Source organism: Talpa occidentalis, unplaced genomic scaffold (assembly GCF_014898055.3).
Source record: "Talpa occidentalis isolate TD23 unplaced genomic scaffold, MPIMG_talOcc4v2.1 talOcc4.11, whole genome shotgun sequence".
Classification (NCBI taxonomy): domain Eukaryota; kingdom Metazoa; phylum Chordata; class Mammalia; order Eulipotyphla; family Talpidae; genus Talpa; species Talpa occidentalis.
In genome coordinates this window covers 63,361,303-63,369,911 of record NW_023601104.1, presented here as the reverse complement: position 1 = coordinate 63,369,911, position 8,609 = coordinate 63,361,303, and positions in this window count along the sequence as shown.

Genomic DNA, 8,609 nt, shown 5'->3' with positions numbered 1-8,609 from the left:
TAATTACATATTATAAAATGATTATATAATCTTATATTATTTACATTATTTGCACTAATAACAAAAACAAGATCTAAACTCAGGCCAGTTGACCCCAAAGTTGTACACTCCTTTAAAGGGCTACACTTCTGATCTCTGAAACAGTGGTCGAATTTATGAGACAGCCTCACTTAGCATCTACTTAAAGAGGACCTTCTTGCCTGGACAAGAGCCTACTGGCGAAGAAACTCACTAAGAATACTAAACATAGGAAATCACTGTAATTGAAATAAAACACTTAGATTGTTCGTGCTGATTTGGCCCTCACAAGGGCTGGTTTAGACCCTGCGGCACATTCTGTACCAAAAATGAAGTAGAGCCATCTACCTTCCCAAAGCCATTTGGCTGGTGGACTCTGGTTCTAAATGTAAGGCAGAGATATGAGAACATTGGCTCTGATGTGGGGGACTGTTCTACATGAGAGTATGAGAGGGCACAGGAGAAGAATCAAGGTGATGTGTACAGACACAGCAGCCACCAAAAGCAGTGGACATTCAGCTTTGGGAAAGTCTCCCCCACCCCAAGAGAAATTTCTATTGCACAACTACATCCCAGGAAAGAATTGGGAGGCAATCATGTCCTTTTCTGGTGGTTAGCAATCAGCCCTAGTTCAGGTTCCCAGGAATACTCCAAGGACAGTGGCAGATTTATGCCACCAGGATGCCAACTTGCCACCAGATGCTATTATTGGAGATGGATAGGACTTGGTGACTGGCTGCACCTGCAGACACCTTGCCAGTGACTGAAGGAGCTGATGCTACTGGCCACTACTCAGGCACCCTCAGGGGAACAGAAGAGTACAAGAAGTGGTGGCCTCCCTAGTGGCACAGGGGTCAAAGTCTCAGCCCTATCAAGCTATTGTCAGCTACTGCGGCATAAGTTCAATCCCTTCCCAGGGAGCTGACCCACATGGTGTAGCAGACCTCTCCTGTCTCACCCACTGCTCCCCTCAGCAGTGTATTTCAGTAGATCTGCCTTTTCTGCTCCCTCTGTCTCTGTTGAATCCTCTCACACACACACCTCCACACCTCTGGCCTATGCCCCAGTTCTTCTATGTATAAACAAATAAAATAAATCTTTATTTTTTTTTTATTTTTTTTTTATAGAGGCATGCTTTTATTTTATTTTATTTTACTTGTTTGTTTGTTTGTTTTTTTTATACATGCACTGGGTACAGTCAGAAGCGCGAGAGGGCGAGAGAATTCACCAGAGCCAGAGCGGGGAGCAGAGCAGGCAGAAGGACCGAAGTACACTGCTGAGGGGAGCAGCGGGGCGGCAGGAGAGGTCTGCGCGCCATGTGGGACCCTCCTGTGGTGGCCGGGGAGCAGCTGGGGATCGAACCGGCGCCGCAGAGGTCACGGGCAGCTTTGCAACCCAGCGCTCAACCGCTGCGCCACCGGGGAGGCCCTAAAATAAATCTTTAAAAACAAAAAGGAGTAAAGAAATGTTACTTATTTCCAGCTTAGGTCAGCAAATACACTAATGTGTCAATGTGTCTTATCATTGTGTTCCTATTTAGAAGAGCTGGGTGTGAAGACATTGTGAACTTTATTAAGCATTGACATGTAATCAGGGTGGAGAGTGCTTTCTCATAATAGTTCTCAGTCAAGAGAACTTCATCACTGAGGATACACACACACATCCACCCAATAAAAATAATTTAGAATCAGCAGAAGAGTTTTCTACGACTTTGAGGAGGTTGCATATAAAGTTTCACCTTTATGGAGGTGAAAACATTATGTTACTAGGAAAAGAAAGGATGGTATCTTTCAAAACCCATGTGAACTGCACCTCCCTTGTGACTGGGAACTGGCAGTTTCACAGTGAGCAGCGTGCGCCAGGGGAGGAGGTAGTAGCAGGAGTCTAAACAGAGTACAGGTTTTGGGCTCCTCGGGATGAAGAAACCTTACTGGAAAACTATTATTAAAAAGAACAGAATGGTTTGTAAGCAGAGGTTTCCCATGAGCTGGCCATTTGTAACTGCTTCCAAGAAGTCATCTGTTTGGCCAAAAAAGGGTCTGGCCTCCCCTCTGCCACCCATGTGTCATGAATCTGAGGTGTCGTGTCACCCCTCTGTGAACCAGAGATTCTCCACCATCTCAGAGAAGCTCACAATGCTTCCAGGTCCAGAAACCATGCCTGAAAACAGATCAGCTGCCAGGAGAAGGTGGTTGAGACTCTCCAGGGCATGACTGACCACCCATCCCCCCAAAAAACAATCAATACTAGGTTGTTAGGAGACAATGTCAATACATTCAATTCACAGTATTCTGTCCGCACTCAGCCCTGCATGCTAGCCAGATAACCAGCACAAGAAAGTGCACAGATTAACTTATCTATTCCACCAAAGCTTATTAGGCACATAGCTGATGTAAAACCTCATGTGCTGAGAAAGTTATCTGTCCATATCTTCAAGATGCTTATTACCCAGCTGGGAAACTTAAGAAAGATACACAAATCACTATGACTTACAGTAGACTGTGAAAGCACAGATGGCATTAGTTGCATGTCTTGACTGCTTGTCTTATAAAGACGTTATTCTTTTTAAGGTCAATGCTGCCAGTTAAGAGGCTAAAGAACTTTTAAGAGTGGTTGGCAGCCAGATTTGGTAATTGGTTCTGTGTGAATCCTGTCATTTAGAAAACCAAGGATGAAGACTAGATGTAGGGAATGAGTAAAAGGAGCTCAAGCTCTAAAAAAGGCTTTGGACTTACTTAGCTGGAAATTATCCTCTTTTTTTCTTGGGCTAGAAGTGCTACTGTGGGTTTTGAAGAGTTCTTACTCCAGTTCCATGACAATGTTCACTTCCATAAACACTAGGAAACGCCCTCATTTTTTCTTAGCACTTTTTGCCTAAGAAACTAGATCAATTGTGGCCTTAAAATATATACACATATAAATAAAATGAGGTAAGATAAAATTTTAGTTATCTTCAGTTCATGCAAAAGAGACCAAGCTCTTCCCTGAGCAATGTATTATTAACTTGCTGACATCTGGACTGGGAGGTGTCTGATGTTTTGAATCAAACTTCAAAGGTCAAGGGTAAGCAAGGACCTAGAATTACTATTGCATCTAAAATTATTTTACAGCCTTCAAAAGAACATGGAAAAAATGATTGCAATTCTCCAAATTATATGCTGCCTCAGGGGAAAACATACATCTGTGTCCTCGGGAGTGCATAGGTAATGCAAGCAGGGCTGGGTCATTTTCCACATCATAGTCAGAGCCAGTCAGGAGGCATGGAAGGCTGGGTGCCTCCTTAGAGTCCCCACCTGTTGTCAGAAGTTAGCATGTGGGTGTTCATCATTTTCTCCCACAAAGAGACACACCTTCCCAGTTTTTCCATTACCTCCTCATTTCCTAAGCATGCAGTCTTGAGTCATTTTTTTTTTTTGTTCTTCCTGTTCTCACATCATTTATTCACTTATTTGACAAGTAGCTAATGACTAACTCCACCATATCAGACCCTGTGCTGGGTGCTGGTATTGTAAAGGCCTTTATCACCCCAGAGCCAAGGTCCATTGGGTATACCAATAAGTAAACAACCACTTAAAATACATCAGTGTTTCTAAAAGTATGAGCTCAACCAAGCTCCACTAAACCGGAGCCTTTGGTCTAGAACATGAAAGTCCGCATTTCATAAGCACTGGTGATGATGGTGATGATGTCTGTGTCTACCAAAGTTTGGTGAGCCTTTCAGTACAGAGTAATTTGTGATAAAGTAAAACGCTATTAGACTAAGCAGGGTGATAAGGAGATGCGGGGGAGAGAAAATTAGCCCAGATAGATGGGAGAGTGAGTTTTCAGCAGAAATTTTCTGCAGAATGGTGTCTAAATTGAGATTCCAGGTATACAAAGGAATTATACTAATTTTAAGGAAAGAGGTGGATGGTAGGTGCAAAAAGAAGACGGAATACCAAGGAGAGACATTATAAAACCCTACAGGAAAAAGCCAGTCAGGCTGGATTAGGCATTGAACTCAAGGTGAGCAAGAAGGAGAGATGGTTTGGAGAGGTAAGCAAGAACCAGGTTGTAAAACCTTACAACATTATTACAGAATTTGTACATTATCTTGAAGGTATTGATAAACTATTGAAAGATTTTAAGGTGGGAGGGGAAGAGAATTAAACAAGAAGATTCCTTCTTACAACTATTATGGGTTTGTGCTATTTTGAGAGAGCCACCTTCAAGGTGGAAACTTTTTTCCACCCTCTCCTAAATTTGTCCCTCTCTCTTCATTTCTGCAGATGCCACCCTATTCCAGCATTTCTTACTCTCTCCTGTCTAGATTATGGAAGTATCTTTCAAAGTGGTTGCCTTGTCACCTTGCCCAATGTCGCTGCTGAATATGCTATTAACATGACCTCAGCTATTCATTTTATGTTTCTAGCCTGTTCAAAAATCTTCTTTCTTATCATGACAAAAAATTGCTCTGCCCTACAACAGCATGGGCGTTGTGGTGGAGGGTAACTAAAGCCTGTGAATGTGTGGAGGTGCGAAGATGCACGCTCAAAGTGATATATTTATGTAGATGACTTGACAAATTAATAAAATTTGAGAAAAAAAATCCTCATTCTAACACTCTAGGCAGCTTGCCACCCTCTTCCTTTTCAATCTCTGCCTTCTCAACACATATGTTCTTCATGCTTCTCAGCCATTTGGGCAGGAATAACTGTACCATCGAAGGAATAACTTTACCATCTGGCACCCCTTGATGAAAACATTGACTCTTGAGTATTATTTTCCAATTATATCACACATCTATTAGCTTTAATTATGACATGAAAGACCCTATGTCTTATAAAAGAAATGTCAGACATCAGCAAACTAGGAAGGAAGATTTTGTGAGAACAAAGCTCCTGTCTCACTTCCTGACCTCATATGTGGTATAAAAATTGCCTAGTGAAGCAAAATCTGAGCCATAGTAGTAGGATATGACACTTGGTATTTAATTTCTATCCTGCCCTTCCCCCACGCCATTTCATTTTGCATCTCATAATTTATAGAGGTTTTTTTTTCCCCCCCCGTAAACTTATCACATTTTATGTTCTATTTCAGCCTGTTCCAGAAAAGGTTTTCCTCCATTACTGGAATACCAAGGCACCCTTTGGAATCTTTCATTGCAATATTGGGGATTGCGATGGCATTATACTTAATGCCATTATGCGATTATACTTAATGCCATGGCATTATACTTAATGACCCCAAACCTCTGCCTCACAGGAAGAAACTCAGAATCTATTCTTGCTAGGGGCAGCAATGGTTCATCCACAATCTCTGGACCACACCCCAATCTAAGCCTCCCATCCTACTTCAAGGTGAGGTATCATGCTGTTACCCCTCTTCCTCATCCCACCCATCAGAATAGGTGAGTGGTTTATTCAGTCTAGTTTCAAGTGAATTCAGGTATCAGAACTCCAACCACTAATCTTAGCTGATTTAGAAAATTGTGTAAGAAATATTTTTCCCAACTTCTAGGTTGAGTTTTCTTTCTTGCAGTTTTTTCAAGTCAGTCATGTAAAAGTCAGAGTCATTTATGAGTTGTAAATTTGTCTTTTGTGGACTCAGTCCCAAGAGTCAAAGAAAGACCAGGATGGGGAGGAGGAAGAAAGTCAGAGAAAAGAAGCAAGAAATTCATTTATTTTAAGATCACAGGAATTTTTTACAATTAGCTTTAGTGATACCCAGTGTTTAGGGTCCTTTTGTTTTTTTTTTTAAAAAGCTTTATTGAGATATAATTCACATAGCATGTAAAGTGTACAGTACAACAGTCTGGTATATTTCATAGGGTTGTGCACCCACAATCTAATTTTAGATCATTCTCATACCCAACTTCCCATCCCTTAGCAACTACTAATCTACTTTTTCTCTACAGTTTTACCTATTTAGGATGTTTCATATAAATGGAATTATACAATAGATGGTTTTTTACAAGTGGTTTCTTTTACTTTATTTAGCATAACGTTTTCAAGTTTCATCCAAATTATGACATATATCAGAATTTCATTCCAAATAATGTTTCACTGTGTGTATGTACCACATTTAGTTGACCACTGATGGACATTTGAGTTGTTTCCACTTTGGGCTACACTGCTATGAACATTTGTGTACAAACATTTGGGTAAGCATGTTTTTAATTCTCTAGAGTATATACCTAGAAGTGAAATTGCTGAGTCATATGCTAACTATTATTAACATTTAGGGAACTGCCAAACTGTTTCCACAACAGCTGTACCATTTTACATCCCACTAACAATGTGTGAGATTTCCAATTTCTCCACATCCTCACCAACAGTCATCATCAATGTTTTTTATTATAGCCACCTGAGTGAGTTGTAGTGGTATCTTATTGTGTTTTTGATCTTCAACTCCTTCATGGCTGATAATGTTAAGCATCTTCTCACATGCTAATTGACCATATGTATATCTTTGGAGAAATGTCTATACAGATACTTTGCTCATTCTTTTAATTGGGTTGTCTTTATATAATTGAGTTGTAATAGTGTTTTATGTTTTCTAGATACATCATCAGATAAGTGATTTGCAAATATTTTCTCCTATCTGTGGGTTGTATTTTAATTTTCTTGATAGTATTGTTGATAATACAAAAGCTTTTTATCTTAATGTAGTATAATTTATATGAATTTCTCTTTCAGTTACTTGTGCTTTTTGAGTCATATTTTAAAAACTATTGACTATTTTAGGGTCATGAACATTTACTTCTATGTTTTCTTCTGATAGTTTTATAATTTTAGTTCATATGTATCTATGACCCATTTTGAATTAATTTTCATATAAGGCATTCAACTTTATTCTTTTGCATGTGAATATCCAAATGTCTCAGTACCATTTGATAAAATGACTGTTCTCCTCCTGTCAGATTACCTTGGCACCTTGTCAAAGATCAATTGACCGTAAATATAAGGTTATATTTTTGGATTGTCAGTTATATTCCTTACAGCAATGTATCTATCCTTCCACTAGCACTATACTAGTTACTGTAATTTGTAGTAAGTTTTGAAACTGTTAAGTGTGAGTTTCAAATTTTGTGCTTTTTTAAGATAGCTTTGGCTATTCTGTTACTGGCATTTCTATATGAATGTTAAGGTCAGTTTATCAATATCTGAAAGAAAAGTGAGCTGCAATATTTATATAGATTACAATGAATCTAGACCAATTTGGGAAGTATTGATGTCTTGACAATATTAGGAGTCTCCTTTGTGGTGCAAGGGGTTAAGTAAGTCTTAGCACTATGAAACTATCAGCAGCCACTGCAGCACAAGTTTGACCCCCAGCCAGGGAGCAGCCCACATGGCACAGCAGACCTCTCCTGTCTCACCTGCTACTCCCCTCAGCAGAGTATTTCAGTTAATCTACCTGTTCTGCTCCCAACTCTGTCTCTGGTGAATCCTCTCACACACACCACCCCCTTGCACCTCTGGCCTGTACCCCAGCTCTTGTATGCATAAATGTTTAAAAATATATATTAGGTATTTCAATCCATGAGTGTGAGGTGTCTTTCCATTTACTTAGATCTTCAGTTTCTTTCAATATATTACGTAGTTCTCAGTGTACAAATATTGCATTTTGTGAAATTTATACCTGTGTATTTTATTCTTGTGATGTTACTGCAAATGGAATTGTTTTCTTAATCCCATTGTTGAATATTTATTACTAAAGTATAGAAATATAAATAACTTTTGTGTACTGATCTTATGTGATATAATTGTGTTGGATTTATTAGTTCTACCAATCTCTTTTTTTATTTATTTTTAATTTAAATTTTATTTTTATATTCCCCATACAATTACAACCCCCTTATTTTGACCCCAAGCCCTCCTTTCCCCGCCCTTCCACCCCCCATAGAGTGTCTCTGGTTCATAGTTGTTTGTTGATTTTGATATTTTCTTTCTTATAGTTATTCTTTTTCCTGGTCCCTTATTTAAGTTTTCTAGAGTCCTGCTGAGTGAGACCATCCTGTATTTTTCTTTTTCTTTCTGGCTTTTTCTGCTGAGCATGATCCATTCCAGCGCCATCCATGTTGCTGCAAATTGCATGTGTTTATCTTTTTTGAATGCTGAGTAATATTCCATGGTATATATGTACCACATCGTCTTGATCCAGTCATCTATTTTTGGGCATTTGGGTTGTTTCCAAAGCTTAGCTATTGTAAATAGTGCTGCTATAAATATAGGGATGCAGGTGCTCTTTGGAATTGATGTTTCTGTGTCCTCTGGCTAAATACCTAGGAGTGGAATTGCTGGATCATATGGAAGCTCTATGGTTAGTAGGTCAAGAAATCTCTATACAGCTCTCCATAGTGGTTGGACCACTTTGCACTCCCACCAACAGTGCAGGAGAGTTCCTTTTTCTCCACAACCTCACCAACATTTGTTGTTGCTACATTTTTTAATATGTGCCATTCTCACTGGTGTAAGATGGTATCTCATTTGTAGTTCTACCAATCTCTTTTAGTGAATTCCTTAGGATTTTCTACATATAAGACCATATTGCGTGCAAATAGAAATTATTTTGCCTCTTCCTTTATCATCTGGATTCCTTTTATTTCC